We start from the raw sequence: 18,512 nt of genomic DNA, 5'->3' as shown, positions 1-18,512 counted from the left end.
TATTACTACTATGACATAATGCAAATTAATGCTAAATCATTTAATTGTTTTGGTAAAAAAAAAAAAAAAAACTCCTAGATAAACTAACAAATGTGACCTTTCTGTTGAGGAAAGTTAAGAGAAGAAACAATTAACCCAAAATGATACACACTTGTGACAAGATATTTTGTCCATCCAGTGTTTTTGCTGTTGAAACATCTTTGTGCTCCACAGAGGAAAGTATGGAGGTTTGCATTTTCAATTTTGGATGGACTATAACTTTAAACCACATAATGCTACAGTCCTCTAAAAACTGTCCCTCAGTGTTGCCAAGTCTGTGGTTAGTTATTCATTGTGGTTATTTGTACGCAGGAATGTGATTTAGATGGGAATAACCTTTAAAGCACCAGACTTAACAGTAATATTGGCACATCACAGCTTTCTGTTGAACAGATATTAGCAAAGCAGAGATGTTAGTCTTCCAAGCTTTTCGAGGTCACCTTTAACAGCCCAAGATAAATGCGCTGACCTCCTGCAATATGTCACGACTGGACTGTGCTGTAGTGACTCGTACACACCAGCGACTGGTGTAAACATTGACCCATTTTTTCCATCCTCCCGTGGCTGTAGATTAAAGGTCTTGTTTTCCTTCCAGTGCAGTTTTGAGGTGCAGTCATAAGCTAAACGCTGTATGACATTAATAATCACAGTTTTTCTTGCTCTAATGAGGAGTATGAATCTCTGCCAGTGGGCTGTGCGTCTTTTCCACTAGAGCGATCCCTATTGCCCTCTACCAGACTCATGTAAATGAGTCTGTCCTTGCTCATAAGTGTGTTCATTATTCACCTGATTGGAGTCACATTGTGTCATCGTTCCCTCAAGAGCGGCTGTGTGTTGTGTCTGTCAATGAAACAGGCCCGTGGATTTCTCTCAGCCCATGGCCTTTGAGAACGCAGAGATTGGGCCGCGTCCTGACCTGGCCCCGCCCCAGACCCCTGAGGAAGAGAAGAAGGAAGAGGCCCCACCCAAAGCAGCTCTGAGGCCTACAGAAGCAGCTCGGCCTCCACCACCAGCCTCCACTGTACGTCCTTACCAATGCATTGTGGGTAGAGATTCCTGTGTGATTACTGTAGTTTGAGACCGAGCGCATCCCAGTTCCCATACTTGCACTACTCAATGAAAGTCTGTGCTCTGCTGGTTTTGGGAAAGTCTAGACTTTTGTGTTTGTTGAAAATGTTGTGACACAATGTACTCTTAGAGTCGTTTCTCCTGTACCATTCATGCTTGCATGTGAACACTTAGGGCCAGATTTACTAGAAGCTTTCACCCGAGCAAACCCTCTTTTGTCATTAAAATAGTACTGTCAGGATTTACTAAAGATGTGCAGTGAAGAATTAGAACTGAAAAGGACCTTACTGAATATGTATTTCTAGGAGTTCCCCTTTAAAATTTATTGGAGGAGAGTATTCCATTCGTTCAGGGCTCGTCGAATTACTGGCATATGTGCCATTATTTAACACCCAAAAAAGCTGTTTGTGCTTGAAATGGCTGCAATTTGTTGCTCAGAAGAGGCACCACAGAGAACAGAGAGCATTTTTTTCCACATGTAATTATTTGGAATGCAAGAAGAACACAAAAATATTGTTTGCCATGCCATGTTATTTTAATTTGCTTCAGAAAACAAAAGATGACTTGGAACACACAACTAGGAGTCACGCAATACCAGGTGTCTCATTTATAAATGTTGTGTACGCACAAAATGGGCATAATATATGTGTACGCAATTTTCCACACACATATCATGATTTATAAAAAATAAACTTGGCGTAAGTAAGGACACACCATACAGACATTATAAACCATGTGTACAAACAGTTTTTTATTGTGTGAGAAATGTGCACAACAATTAATCTTTAAACTAAACTACAGATCACATGTTATGATAAATATTTTAGCGAGAACAATGATCGATGATGCATACTTACTGCGATATTATGGAAGACACTGCTGGATTACTTTACAACCACAGCTGCATGGAGCTGTTTCTGTCGTGTAAAGTCATCTCTACTACATTATGAAATATTCCACTATATTTGACAGACATAAGGAGAATCAGAATCAAATCAGACAATACACTGCAAAAAATATGAACCTTTTCCTGGACTGTGTCCAGCTGATGGAGTGACCTCCCAATCTCAATTTGAACAGCTGAGTCTTTACTCATTTTCAAGAAACATCTAAAGACTCATCTTTTTCGTCAGCACTTAACCAACTAATACTAGCACTTACCTATTATTTTCTTGTCTATCATATTCGTAAAAAAAAAAAAAACAAAAAAAAAAAACACCTGGCTATGCATTGCTAGACTAACTGACACTTGTTATGGCACTTGTATACTGTTGTTGTTCTACTGTTGGTTTGATTGCTTCTATTGTTCTTATTTGTAAGTCGCTTTGGATAAAAGTGTCTGCTAAATGTAAATGTAATCTGTTTCCACTAAAATTGCTAGAATATGTTTATCTTATCAGCAAAACTGCAAATAAAATAATTGCAATTCTATTTGGCCTGTGTAAAAGAATGAGATCATCTAAAATATATCTGAGAACTTCTTGAAACCATTTAGTTTTTATGGATCTCCATACTACTTCACTACTGTCTCTGTGTTAAACATGGTGTCACGTGGATGGGACTATGCATGTAAATGATATCCAGATGAGGTTATGCATAGTAAAACAAGGCATTGTAAGCTCCATATAGTGATTTCAGTAGGAGATAAGTACGGAGATGCACGTACGCACAATCTTCCCCTGACTGGGATTTATAAAGAGATTTTTGCGCAGGTGCTGGCATACGCATGGTTTTATAAATCTGAAAAGTTTTGGCCATACGGAAAATCTAGCTTTTGTGCCTACATAAAATTTTAGGATGAAATCTATGAGAGTTTTATAAATGAGACCCCAGGTCTGTCAGTACTTCTTGCAACTTCTAGCATATTTTGGACTTCTCAACATATTGTGACTTCTTTATTTCTTTATTCTTTATTTGCGACTATGCTAATTTGCGCTGCACTTGGTAAATGGTGTTGGTCAATATGTAAATGAGATGTTGCATCTGTTCTCTTTAATTTGCACGTTGTTAGTAAATCTAGTTAGAAATTGCCCTCCCGTCTGTGCTGTTTTGGAATTGCGCTCTAGTGCTTATTTGCCTTGTTTAGTAAAACTGGCCCTAAGAGCTAAATTCATTATCTTTGACCATTTTAGGGTCAGTGTTGCTGAGGCAGCTTTAACTCACCAGCTATTTAGGGCTGCACGATTTGTAAAAATAATAATAATAATATTAATTGCATTTTATTTACTTACGTAAATGTGTTAAAAATTGCAATTGTTATTCATTTTATTTTATTTTTTCCTAAGGCTGTACAATTTGACCAATAATATATCCATATTTAATAATGATAATGAATTCTTTATACTACATCTACTAAATATCATGGTGTGATATTGTGACCCTGGACCACAAAACCAGCAATAAGTGTCTTTTTTTTTTTTTTTTTTTTTACTGAGATTAATACATCATTTGCATCTGAAAGCTGAAAAATAATCTTTCTATTTGATCCATGGTTTGTTATGATAGAAACTTAAATCTGAAATCTGAAGGTCCAAAAACATCTAAATATTGTTGTCCAAATGAAGTTCTTAGCAATTCATATTACTAGTCAAAAATTACATTTTATACACATTTATGGTAGAATATTAACAAAATATCTAAATGGAACATGATTTTTATTTAATATCATAATGCTTTTTGGCATAAAAGAAACATTTATAATTTTGACCCATGCAACGTATTGTTGCATTGCTACAAATATACCTGTGCTACTTTGTGGTCTAGGGTCACAAATAAGAAATATTTTCATATTTTTATGAATATTTTTATTCTCTAGTAATGTAAAACAAAAATCTAAAGATGGAATACCAATATTTATGTCTGACAATGGTTAGTGCGTACTGCAAACCAAAATGCACATCATAAGGAACTCAGACGTGCAGCGCCTGCAGGGGTGAAGTTGGTGTGAAGTGAACGTGAAAACACTGACAGCTGCTCATATGTAAATGAACACTGTGCCGCACTTTACTATGATGCACTGTGATGTTCAGAAGTGATTCATGCACTGCATGCTACTTTTAACACAGATCTCCTCTTCAGCTGACAGAGCTAAAGCTAACAGCATCAGTCTCCTGGGCAGTCACTGTCTATAGACTTCCCCATTGATTATATCTGCCTCTCACAGGTGCTTCATTCACTTCATTAATTCTAATGAGTTAAAAAGGTGCTTACAGTAGGGTGACCAAATTGTGCTTTCCCACATAAAAGATACTTGAGTAAAACTGAAATAAAATAAAATGTAATGTAAAATGTAATGTAAAAGCAGTCTGACATTGTACATAATCATTCAGTTCTTGTGAGTGAGAACGAAGGCATGAACGTTCCAAGCAATGCAAATACACATACACATACTGATGAGAACTGTAGAGAGTGCATCAATAAGAAAGACAGAACTCTACGGAGCCCCTCTGTTCCCACTTTGTAAAAAAATCACATATATATATATATATATATATATATAACTATCTCGTGGCCTCAAGATAGTAACTCGTGGCCTCAAGATAGTGAAGTGTCTGAAACATGGACCCTTTGTTATTAAACTGGACCCTGTACTGTAGTGCAATGTAATACTTCACATTCTGTGCAATGTTCTCTGTTTTAATATTCAGTGTAATATAGTTTGCTGCAGTTCTGTTTTTATTTATTTACTAGTACTGTTCATCACAATCAATTCAATTCTGTTAATACAGTAATGTAAATCTTGTAGGCTGCATATCCATAGTCCTTTATAATTCTTCTTCATATTTTATAGCATATGTTTCTGAGTTAAACAAAACCAAGTAATTGCAATGAAACAAAATACAACACTCGGTTAATCTTTGTAACTTAAATCTCCTCAGATGACATAGACACCTGACAACTTTGTTGTTGTGATTAATGTAAACATGCAATTCATGCTTTGCAGTCACGTGACTACCATGGATACATGGCGGGAAACAAACGCTGACAAAATGCTTCCAAGTGTGCAACCAATCGCACAACAACTCTCTGACATGCAGTCAACGATTGTTTACACCTCAAAACACCAACTTTTGTATATTAAAACTGGCAACGTCCTGGCAAGATCCTATTAATTCATACTTTGCACGTGACATCACAAGTACAAGTACAAGGCCACGAGTTACTTATCTTTTATCTTGAGGCCACAAGTTACTTATCTTGAGGCCACGAGTTACCTATCTTGAGGCCACAAATTAGTATCTTGAGGCCACGAGTTACTTATCTTGAGGCCACGAGTTACTTATCTTTTATCTTGAGGCCACGAGTTACTTATCTTGAGGCCACAAATTAGTATCTTGAGGCCACGAGTTAGTATCTTGTGGCCACGAGTTACTTGTCTTGAGGCCACGAGTTACTTATCTTGAGGCCACGAGTTACTTATCTTGAGGCCACGAGTTACTTATCTTGAGGCCACAAGTTACTTATCTTGAGGCCACGAGTTAGTATCTTGAGGCCACGAGTTACTTATCTTGAGGCCACGAGTTACTTATCCTGAGGCCACGAGTTACTTATCTTGAGGCCACGAGTTACTTATCTTGAGGCCATGAGTTACTTATCTTGAGGCCACGAGTTAGTATTTTGAGGCCACGAGTTACTTATCTTGAGGCCACAAGTTACTTATCTTGAGGCCACGAGTTAGTACCTCGAGGCCACGAGTTAGTATCCTGAGGCCACGAGTTACTTATCTTGAGGCCATGAGTTACTTATCTTGAGGCCATGAGTTAGTATCCTGAGGCCACAAGTTACTTATCTTGAGGCCACGAGTTACTTATCTTGAGGCCATGAGTTACTTATCTTGAGGCCACGAGTTACTTATCTTGAGGCCACGAGTTACCTATCTTGAGGCCACAAATTAGTATCTTGAGGCCACGAGTTACTTATCTTGAGGCCACGAGTTACTTATCTTTTATCTTGAGGCCACGAGTTACTTATCTTGAGGCCACAAATTAGTATCTTGAGGCCACGAGTTAGTATCTTGTGGCCACGAGTTACTTGTCTTGAGGCCACGAGTTACTTATCTTGAGGCCACGAGTTACTTATCTTGAGGCCACGAGTTACTTATCTTGAGGCCACAAGTTACTTATCTTGAGGCCACGAGTTAGTATCTTGAGGCCACGAGTTACTTATCTTGAGGCCACGAGTTACTTATCCTGAGGCCACGAGTTACTTATCTTGAGGCCACGAGTTACTTATCTTGAGGCCATGAGTTACTTATCTTGAGGCCACGAGTTAGTATTTTGAGGCCACGAGTTACTTATCTTGAGGCCACAAGTTACTTATCTTGAGGCCACGAGTTAGTATCCTGAGGCCACGAGTTACTTATCTTGAGGCCACGAGTTACTTATCTTGAGGCCATGAGTTAGTATCCTGAGGCCACAAGTTACTTATCTTGAGGCCACGAGTTACTTATCTTGAGGCCATGAGTTACTTATCTTGAGGCCACGAGTTACTTATCTTGAGGCCACGAGTTAGTATCTTGAGGCCACGAGTTACTTATCTTGAGGCCACAAGTTAATTATCTTGAGGCCACGAGTTAGTATCTTGAGGCCACGAGTTACTTATCTTGAGGCCACAAGTTAATTATCTTGAGGCCACGAGTTAGTACCTCGAGGCCACGAGTTAGTATCTTGAGGCCACGAGTTACTTATCTTGAGGCCACGAGTTACTTATCTTGAGGCCACGAGTTAGTACCTCAAGGCCATGAGTATGTTATAATTTTTTTTTTTTTTTTTTACAAAGTGGGACCAGAGGGGCTCCGTAGAACTCAGACGTTTTAGGCCAAAATCATGATCAAACACCTTTTTGAGGTCTGAAAAATGTCCATGAAAAAGAGGATGTATGGTCGCCCTCCATTTATGAGTGCTGAAGCTGTCTATCAATATTCAGATTTTCAGAACCGACTCTCTTTTAAATTCAGGCATTGCTCAGATGTTGAACTGAAATGACAGGAAGAGCTATTTCTGACAGTCACACATCTGTGCAGTTTCATCAGTCGAAGATGGGGTTGTGACAAAATTAAAATAATAACATTGACTGATTGCATCATTTTTAAAACTTAGAAACAATTCGGAGGAAACCATGTTTATTATTACTTTGATGCTGTACAAATAACTGACTTCACATGAGCTCTTCTGACTTCATGATGTCTCTTTCTGCTGCTGTCACTCTCCTGCTCTCAGGCCATGCCCCTCACAGAGGACACGCCCCTCCCAGACACGCCCAGCAGTGTCAAAGAAGCCATTATATTAACCTGCTCACACACACACACACACACACACACACATCCAAAATAGTGTGAATATTGCAGTTCTGCCATCCTTTCATCTGCTTATGCTGCTTGTGCTGTTTCTGCAGCTTTGTTTTTGGAGGAAGTTTTGATTTCTGAGTCACAGTATGTTTCACAGAATGCTGATGAAATGAGTGCAGTAATGTCTACAGGAGCTCCATCAGCTGTTCTCTGGCTCCATCTACTGCCTGTACTTAATAAAACAGCACTCAAACCTTTCTGAAACTCACGCTTGCTGTTCAGTCTTATTAGAGACAGCTCTTGCCTTCTGGAGTTAAACATTTTGGTGGGTCAGAATTTACATGAACACATTGTACTAAGTGTAGAAACGAAGAACTGATGAATAATTTGCAGGCTCTTATAGTTGATAGTTAATTAACTGTAGTCTCTACATTGTTAATACATTAATAGCCTATGTATTGCACAAAAATGAAGTTCTGAATTTATTCACTCTAACTAATGAATTAGCAAGTGTTCCTCAAAACATTTATTTCCAGTCCTTTGCTATTAATAATTAATTTTTAATGTTTTCATGAACTGTAGAAATATTTTAGATCCCTTAACCCTATTCTAAAACCTAAACATAAGCACTTTAAAAAATAAATATAATAAAATAAGAGGCAGGAAAATGTTTTACAATTTTCCGTTACATGAATAATTTTGCTCTCCTTTCTCTAAAGTAAATGAGTCAGCAGCAGTAAATGTTCTCGAAAACAAGATTCTCGTCACAAATTCAATACAATCAGCCGATTAATTTAATGAATTCAATATTAATTGATTAAATATGGATTTGTAAACATAAGCACATCTGTAGAGCTGTTGAGATCACATATGTTGAACTACATCAGTCATGACTTATATTTCAGAAAAAGAAATATGATCTGTTTACATATTAGCTAATTAAACGATAATAATGTGTATATTACAGTGACAATTGATGATTATTCCCTCACTGTTTGGGAATAAATGTATTAACAGTGTAGAGACTACAGTTGCTAAATTGTGAATTGCCAATTAGCAAATTATTTTAGTGCTGTATGCTTTATTACTATATACTAAAATGTGAATTCTGTAATGTGCAGTGTTTGATTGACATCTGGTCTGTCCAATAACACAGGTGCTGTGTGCAGCAGAGGCGGAGCCTGTCGTGCTGGAACTGGCCAAACAGTTCGGTCTGTCCAGAAACAGTCACATGGCCTTTGAGTTTGACGACAGAAGGATGAAGAACAGGTGAGTGTCAGTCAACATCATCTTCATCACCATCCTCCTCCTCATCCTCGTGTGTGTGTGTCTGCTCCTCAGGCTGATCATGGAGTTCGAGATACGCACAGAAGCAGCCTCTAAGCTGGTGTTCTTATGGCCAGGATCAAACACACTGACTTCGCCACCATCCAGCTGAAAGAGGGAATGGCCCACCTGAGCTATGATCTGGGCAGCGAAAACACCTCGGTCAGCGTGCCACGCATCGTCAACAACGGACAGTGGCACAAGGTCAGAGCATCTGGCCTTTGACCCCTTTCACAGCAAGCAGAATTTTCAAATAAAGCTTTTGGCTCATCTGGATACATTACTGTGTTTTGATTGTGTGATGAGCTGGAAAATAGAGAAGATGCATGGGTCATAATTAGACCGGAATCATCATTTAAGCAGAAATGTTTGACCAGCACATTACAAGCATCAAGCATGCTGTCATTGAACAATTTTTGACTTTTGTTCATCAAGGATGCATTGAATTGATCAAAATTGACAGTAGAGATATTTATAATGTTCCACAAAAATATTGTGTAGCACAATTGTTGTTAACATTTATAATAATCAGAAATGTTTCTTGAGCAGTAAATCATCATGTTTTCATAATTTCTGAAGACTGGAGGAATGATGCTGAAAATACAGCGGAGCATCACAGAAATACATTACCCTTTAACACAGATTCACACAGAAAACAGCTGTTTTAAATTGTAATAATATTTCACTGTATTTAACAGTATTGTTGATCAAATAAATGCAGTCTTGGTGAGCAGAAAATACTTTTTATAGAAACATAAAAAATCTCACAGACCTCAAACTTTTGAACTTTGTGTGACTTTTTGTTTTTTTCAACTGCTAGCTCAGAGAATTTTTACTTGTCACACAATTTCTGAAAGCTGACACCCAATATACTATTTCTCAGCCAATTCTCTATATAAGGCATTTAGCATTTTGTGTTTGTGATTCTTGGATTCGTGTGTAAAGTTTTGAAAATGTAAGCAGTTTAAAAAAATAAATACAAAAAAGTGTTAATTTAATAAGTTAATAAGTTAATAATGTTAATAAGTTTTTAGGTCCGTGTGGCGAGAGAGAAGCAGAGAGGATTCCTGATGATTGACGGCTGTTACTCCAAACACACCACCAGTCCACAGAAAGCTGATATTCTGGTTGTGGTGGGAATGCTGTATGTAGCATTACAGTTTTTTTTTTTTTTTTTTTTACTGCTTACAGAGTTTCTGAAAATCTGACACTCAAAAAGCAGAAGCACACACCAAATCAGCAAAATCATACGCTAATTCAGCTGAATTCATCCATCTTCAAGAATCAGCTAAAAGACATCTCTTCCATCTTTATTTGATCCTCTTAATCTAGCAATTTCTATTCTAATTCTATTCTTTGTTTAAAAAAAACATGCTTTTTGTTCATTTGCTGCTCGTTTTCTTAAAAGACACTTGCTTTTCTAATATTTTTTTATCCATTTTTTTATTTTTTATTATACAATTAACAAAAGCAAGAAACTGACACTAGCTTGCTCTATTCTATCTGTTTTTTTTTTAAACCTATTATATAATTTAAAAAGCCCTTGCTACTGTAAGATTTGAGCCGATAAGACGTGAGATGTGCGGATCCATGTGCAAGCTTTTATTGGTCAGAGATGTGGTCATAACAGGCAAGGTTGAAGCAATGGGAAACACGTATACAGAGGGCTAGACACAAGAATAATCCTAGGGCAAGCGTGGGTCTTCGAGGAGCGAACAATATCCAGACAGGGTAATCCAAAGGGTAAATCCAGAAATAGGAAAGCAAGAATCAAAACCAGGTAAACAATCCAAAACAAAACACGGCGGCAAGACAAGGCAGGAGACGAGACAACATGGTCTAAACAATACTCAGCAGTGAATGGTGGTGTGAGACTGAGTTATATACTGACAGGATAATGAGGTAACAAGGAGGGAGGCGCTAAGACGGAGCCGCCAGGGAGGAGCAGAGGGGGCCAGGACCCATGGCAGAGACCGTGGGCCTAGGGAAAGCAGAGGCAGACAACACAGGCAGTGCATTCATGGTCTCTGCGACCGAGGCAGGGAACACAGAGAGTTCATAAACGGCCTCCACAGTCATGACAGGACGAAGTTTCACAGGTGGATACTACTGACAGCTCTGGAAGTTCTGCAGCAGTACCCTCAGTGCATAGGGAGAGCTCAGGAACGGTCTCTCTGATCATGACATGACAGACTGAGAGTGTATTACTGGGTGCCACCACCGCGCAAGGAGCGGAAGCAAGCACTGCCACCTCTGGGGACAAAACAGCGTGAGCTATTACCTTGGGAGGTTCAGCAGCATCAGCTGCCACCTCTGGAACATCATAGTAGGTGCCGCTGTCTCACAAGTCTCAGTAGAGGTGTATGCAGCCCAAACCCTCCATAAAGCAATCCCCAATGTGGGAAGCAATACAGACATGGGAAAATGTTCAGGAACAGGAGGGCTAGAGTGAATGGATTTCGGGATACCAGCTGCACGTGCCGCCATCAGCGATGGATCATTCATACTGGATGCCAGTTTGAGAGACCAAAGAACTGACGTCGAAGATCTAGGTGCAGCTGACAGGAAGTGACCTGACTCTGGACGAACAGCTGAGGTGTGACGAGGCTCTGGGCGTTCAGCTGAGACATGACTTGCTTCATGAAGGTCAACGGTGACTTGACTTGACTCTGGAAGCTAGTCCTCTGTCTGGGAGTTTTTTTAAATGGTTGGTCACAATAAGTTATGTGTATTATTATTGTTTTACTGTCTTGATCTAATAATAATACTCACTATAAGGCTGTATTATATTTCATGTCTATTCATTTATGTTTCTAGGTGAAATGCTTGCTGTGCCTAAAGAAGCTGACATACAACAATAACACCTCCATGCTCAGGCATTATCGAGCACTGCACGAGCATGCACAGACTACTAACAATCTTTATCAATCAAATCAAATCAATATTTATCCAAAGTGAATCTCACAAGATCTGAGGATCCACTAGTATATTGGGCTCAACATAAACATCTGTATCCTCATTTATACCAGCTGACACTGACATTTTTATGTTCCCCTGTATCCTCTGTTCCATGCGAAAGGACCTTTTCAAAGACTGGAGAGGTTCGGTCCGAAAGGAGGAATCGTCTAAGCCCCAACACACCTGAACAAAATATGTTTCTCAATAAAAATAATGTGTGATCCTTCCTTCACCCACCCAGTGTTGCAGTATGTTCCTCTAAAGCCATAGTCCCATAAGCACAACACTGCACTAAAACTAGTAACAGTTTAATGCACAAAACACACCAGAAACAATTCTTAACCTTTCCCACCCCACACTTTTCTGTTGTAATTTGCGTTATTACACTCCCTCCACCATAAGAACTACACTCAACACAGTCTCACTTTTGTTGTTCCTACTGTCACTATCCAAACAATTTATGAATAATGAATGAACTGTGTGTGACAGTTGTCTCTGCACAAGTAAATTCAGACAGACAGAGAAACATATTTTATTTGATACCCAGGCAATGGACAAATGTCTGCTCAGGTCATTGATTCAGTATGTTTTTATTGGTCTGCTATTTCTTTGCACAGTAGCTAGGTGTCACTAGTGAGCAATAATGAATGAAGCTTCAAGTAATGAACCTTTTGGTGAAGCAATGGGCTGCGAGGTCTCAGTGGTTCAGGAAGCCTCATTTTGCCATCACTAGAAACAGGTATATAGAGGGCAAGACACAAGAATAATCCTAGGGCAAGCGTGGGTCTTTGAGGAGCGAACAATATCCAGACAGGGTAATCCAAAGGGTAAATCCAGAAATAAGAAAGCAAGAATCAAAACCAGGTAAATAATCAAAAACAAAACACGGCGGCAAGACAAGGCAGGAGACAACATGGTCTAAACAATACTCAGCAGTGAATGGTGGTGTGAGACTGAGTTATATACTGACGGGATAATGAGGTAACAAGGAGGGAGGTGCTAATCAATTACTATAGAAGCTAACAAGATGGGCAAAGAAACAAGGGAACAAGAACATTTCAAAATAAGAGTCCACAAAACCAAAGACAGGGGAACATAGACTGGGATCCTGACAGATATGTGTTCTGTGTTTAAGCTAACTGAGACTTGTTATAGCATTTATATATCATTGCTCTTTTGTTGATTTTGTTTGCATCAAAATTCCTATTTTGTAAGTCACTTTGGATAAAAGCGTCTGCTAAATGACTAAATGTAAATTCTCAGCGTTTTCAATTTCATAAAACACTTTTGCAGAACACAGCACAGTTCTCTATGTAACACAAAAATCATACTGGAATTAATAATGAGGCAATGGTGTTTGCAAATGTTTGCTCTTGTTTGTGATATTTTGAATGCAGTGCTTCATTTTGCAAGAGATGTGAAGCAGTTTGCATTTTGCGTAAGCTATTCTTTGATTTGTGTGTAAAGTAAAAAAAAAAAAAAAAGCAAATTGAAAATGTAAGCAGTTGCAAAAAACTGCAATATTTAAACAAACATAAAAATATAATTTGGGGGATTGAATGGAAAATACTTTATATGAATGTGTCGGTAAGAGTGTCTGTGTTGCTGTAGCTTTTAGTCCATGCTGATAATGGAGAGGGGCGCTTCACAGCAGTATATGAACCGGATCCGGAGGCGGGGCTTTGTGATGGACAGTGGCACACTGTCTCCGCCCCCCAAGTGAAGCACCACCTGAAGCTCGTCGTGGACGGTAAGGAGTCAGAAGCAGTGAGTCCAGATGTCCGCTCTGCCTTCGCCGATACCAATGACCCCGTGTATGTGGGCCCATAATTCTGCATCATCTCATCATAAACAAAAAGAAACATCTGTTAAAAAGCTCAGTGGTATGCTCATAACAGCAGTACTGGAAGCAGCAGTTGAATTTTTTTTGATTTGAACCCTTTGTAAATGCATTATAGAGGAGAAGTTAGAAGTCTGAGTTAAATATGGAAGTTCTGGAAAATGTAACATTTCAACACACTTGAAATGAAGAAAAGACAGTTAATGGTTTCAGTTTTTATTAACATGCATACATTAACCTAGAATGGTTGTTTATTTTTCTTTCAGCTCATATTAGCAGATAAAAACATTCACATATTTTGATCAGTCTGAATGTTTTCTGAAAGCGTCCAATGAATGGCTGAAATCTTATTTGTGTGTGTGTGTGTGTGTTGCAGAGAGTCTGAAGCAGTTTGGACTCACTATAAACACACAGTTTAAAGGCCGCATGAGAAATGTGACATTCACTAAACCTGGGAAGACTCTTGAGGTCCAGATGAACAAAGTTACAGAAACCTAGCCAGATCAAAAACTGCTTTAAAATAAAATTAATACGGCCATAGGATACAATTTATTATAACTTTTGGTGACACTTTTCAATAAAGACCCATTAGCTAAATTAGTTTAGACATTAACAAACATGATGAACAATGAGAAGTCCATTAAAATGTGTAATTATCTGTGTTGTTAGTCAATAAAAATACAACTGTTCATTGTTGGTTCATGTTTGGTCTGGTCAAAAGAACAGAAACAACTTTTTAGGAAACCAATGTAAACAGATGAAAAATTATTGTAAGGTGCTACCAACATTTTATGCTGTAGTTTGTTATCAATCTATGTATTTTTGTGTTAAAGGGGAAAAAACTGATCTGAAGAAACTGTAGTAAAATAACTTGCTTTAATCTCCAAAGTGCAACTACATCTTATACAGCAAAAGGCATCCTAACAAAACTACCGAAGAGTGAATGACCCGAAGAATCAGGAAAGAACCACATATATACTCCAGTAAGCATGTATATCTGCTGAGACACCAAACAAGTCTAAACAGGCAACACTAGTATATTCATCAATACTTGGCATCATCAACAGGCTTCATAATCATTTAACACGATATCATTCTTAATTACATGGATAGAATTAGGAAAGTTGAACAGATTAAATTGTTAGATTTCAGTGTGAATCTGGTGTAAGTGTAGCCTAAATTATCAAACTACACTTCAGGTCAGATGAGTGTATGAGAAACACACTTCATCTGAGAGCCAAAGAAATCATAAGACAGACATGAACTATAAATTAATGGAAAGAGGCCTTGTGTCGAGGGCTGAGACACTTTTCTCTGAGGTCTCGATATGTTTTTGCATGGAGTGATTACATGCACTGTGTAATGATCAGTATTACAAAATAAAGAAATATCCTCTCTTTTGGCATTTAATGTGGTCTGATGTGTTTCCTTTCAGTGTCAAAATAACCATCAAATTAATGAATTAGTTCTCCTCCAGAGGGTCATTGTACACTTTTAGATTGTGGTTTATTAAAATATTTAAAAGTTGAGATCAGGTTAAATGCACTGTTAGATGAAAATATTTATGAAAAACAGGTTAGGCTGAGTGCAGCATTTGATAAAATATATCATTGCTAAATATTACTTAGTGTTTTAAAGAGTTTAAGGTCTTTCTGAAAGGCTGTTTCTGGAAACACGATTTATCACAAGGTGTTCCACAAGGTTCGGTTCTCAGGCCACTTTTATTCTCACGCATCATAAAATGAATGATAATTTTTGTGAACACCACACAGTCTAATGGGCCTAAAGATTTCTTCTGTCCCTGATTTTACTCTGGAAAATTAAGGAATTAAGATTAATTGAATTTTATGTTTTCCTATAAATCTTCACGCTGTAAAAAACAATAGAAAGGAAGGAAGTACACTTTCAACATGGTAGAAATGTTGACAACCTTTTAACTCGCAGCAGAGGACAACAGAAGAGAACAAGTCATGCTCATCAGAAGTGTGTTTTTATACTTATACATGTGTTCATATCAGTGGATTCATTAATCTTCATTCTAACATAAATCATGTGATCAAATTAATTATGATTTCTGTTCTTCCTCTGTTATTTATATATATATATATATATATATATATATATATATATATATATATATATATATATATATATATATATATACACACACACACATTTACATTTAGCAGAAGCTTTTATCCAAAGCAACTTACAAATGAAGACAGTGGAAGCAATCAAAAACAACAAAAGAGCAATGATATATAAGTGCTATAACATGTCTCAGTTACCTTAAACACAGTACACTTAGCAAGGTGTTAATATAATAAATACAAATAAAAAAATAGAATAGAAAAAAAAGAATAGACCAAGCTAGTGTTTTATATATATATATATATATATATATATATAGTTGTCAGGATATTCACAGGAGACAACAGTAGGTGAATTCAAAGCACAGTGTTTATTAGCAATTAAGTCCACGGTGAATACTAGGGTTTTCAATTGTGGGCTATGTGCAGATCACAGGATACTGGACAGTAGACAGGGGAGTACTTCCATTGCAGGAATGTCACAGCCACAGTCACAGATTGCTCATACTCTTTCTCTTTTCTTACAGATGATGCATGATGCATCAGCGGATCACGCGACAACAGCGTATGGTCTGTTCCTGTTGGAGGCTCGACGGTGATCTGGTGTTGAAGTGAGTGTTTTATGGTGTCTTGATGAGATCGTTAATGCTGTGCTGGTGTGGGTGATTAGTACTCAGGGGAGCGCGAGCATTGTGGATTGGTTGAGACCGGGCTTGCCTGGTCCCTGACAATAGTAGATATGTAGTTTGTTTTTTAAGAATAGAATTAGAATAGTGAGTGCTAAAGTTAGAGGGTCAAGTAAAGATGGAAGAGGTTTTAAGCCGATTCTTGAAGATGGGTAAGGACTTGAGTTGGGCAAGTCATTCCAACAGGAGGGAACATTTAATTTAAAATTCCGTAAAAGTGACTTTGTGTTTTTTTTTGGGATGGACAATCAAGTGAAGTTCACTTGCAGAACGCAAGCTTCTAGAGGCACATAAATATATGAAGGAATGACTCCAAGTCATGCTCTTTGGTAAGCACTGCAGCACACTAGTAAAATAATGCTCATTGACTCTTAATTTGTCTTCAGGATGAAGCAGTGGGTGTTCATTCTGTGAGGCTTGCAGCACCTGTCAATACTACAAACATGACTGTGATCCAGGGTAATGTCACCACTCATTCAGCTTCATGTCTGTTTACATCCTCTCAGTCTATGGATGGTTAAATCTGATGTTATTATATAGAAATTATATTGAAACAAAGGTGAACAAAGGCCTCCTGTAGTGTTTTTTTTTCATTTTTTTTAGAAAAATATACATATTCAAAACGTAACAATCACTTAAATGTAGCTTGCGCCGACAGTTGTACACAGAAGCAGCGCTGGGAGGATGACGTATGAGGTATGAGGCCGGTGTTGTGCATGCGCCGATGACTCTGAGCAAAGGAAGCAAAGATTCCTTATTTTAGCAAAGGAAAACCAGTCTTCTCTTGGCTTATATCGAAATCCTCCAACGTTCTTGTGATAAAACGAGAACCACCACTCGCTTGGGGACGTTGTGAATGTCCGTAAAAGATGTTAAATGATGGCTCAGCCCGCAATAGCACTTATGTGCAAGTGCAATTTATTTACAGTGCCAAAAAATATACACAGTCCAATGGTGAAAAAATATATATAGGTGAACAAAGTACCAAAGAAACAATAAACAGAAAAATAAAGAGGGAATAATCCAAATGAAAAAAGTCAATATACAGGTAAGTATCCACAATATACAGGCGTTACAAAAAGATCGCTTGAGGCACCACAGTTGCTCTCTCGCTCCGACTTGGTAAACAAGTCATAAGTTTTATTCTGGCCTGCCCTTATATAGGACAGACTCCACCCCCTTCAAATGGGACTTTTCAAACAGGTAATAACAGATGGTAAAAACCCCACTACTTCAGGCATTTCTACTTTTACACAATTAATTAATACTAAACACAAACTCAAAACACATAAATCAACAAATAAAGCATTAAACACAAAAATACTACATTCAACCATTTAATTTATATACACGCAAAAACAAGGTACCCCCTACTAATATAAAACAATGGTTTGGCTGGTTTCCGGTGCGCTGCGGCAGCGCGGCGCCGTCAGTGACGTCATAAGTGATCGCCGCTCTATCGCTCTGTTTGGCAGCGTCTCACACCGGAACACCGACCATCGCACGCCCAATTCAACCTAACAAACAACGATTAGACAAGACGACATCAAACATCGTGCAGTGTGAGTGTGTGTAATGTCCGGGGTTATGAATATTGACGGATGTGGAGGGGAAGATGAAATAATGTCCAACACATATGTGCCATCGGGAGTGGGTGTGCACCCGCGCTGCCGACGGCGGAACACCAGGAGGGAAATGAGCGTGAGTTATTACAAAGGTAAGTATTTCTGCTTAAGTGTAGGTGTGTGCGTGTGTGTGCCAGTGTTGCCCAGCAGTGACAATTAGGTCAGCTTTGTCACATTACCTCCCCCCTCTCCAAGCGACGCACTGACTGGGAACCAGGACAGGTAGTCGGCGACCACATTTTGTTTGCCAGGTCGATGTCGTATCTTGAAGTTGTACGGTTGCAAGGACAGGTACCATCTTGTAACTCTGGCATTATGATCTTTCATTGACTGGATCCAGGTCAATGCTCTGTGGTCAGTTTCCAGATCGAATTCTCGACACAACTGGCTTTTCTTCTCCTGAACTTCCTTGTGCCAACACTGCACCAATTCCTGTAGCTGAAGCATCCACTTGTACAAGGAACCGTTTTGAGAAATCTGGACTCTGTAGGACTGGGCTGGAACACATCTTTTCTTTCAGAGTGTTAAATGCTGTCTCACAATCCTCAGACCAAGGAACTGGATTGCTTAATGACTTACTCAGTAAGTCCGTCA

General features: G+C 38.5%; 1 pseudogene; it reads left to right on the top strand.

Annotated features, from left to right (window-relative positions):
- Positions 1-13,507, top strand: part of LOC127983549 (laminin subunit alpha-2-like) — a 186,525-nt pseudogene extending 173,018 nt beyond the window's left edge.
- The last annotated feature ends 5,005 nt before the right edge of the window (positions 13,508-18,512 follow it).

The sequence above is a fragment of the Carassius gibelio genome, chromosome B20 (genome assembly GCF_023724105.1).
Source record: "Carassius gibelio isolate Cgi1373 ecotype wild population from Czech Republic chromosome B20, carGib1.2-hapl.c, whole genome shotgun sequence".
Classification (NCBI taxonomy): Eukaryota; Metazoa; Chordata; class Actinopteri; order Cypriniformes; family Cyprinidae; genus Carassius; species Carassius gibelio.
The sequence above is the reverse complement of the archived record's forward strand: the minus strand, read 5'-3'. Positions and strand labels throughout refer to the sequence as shown.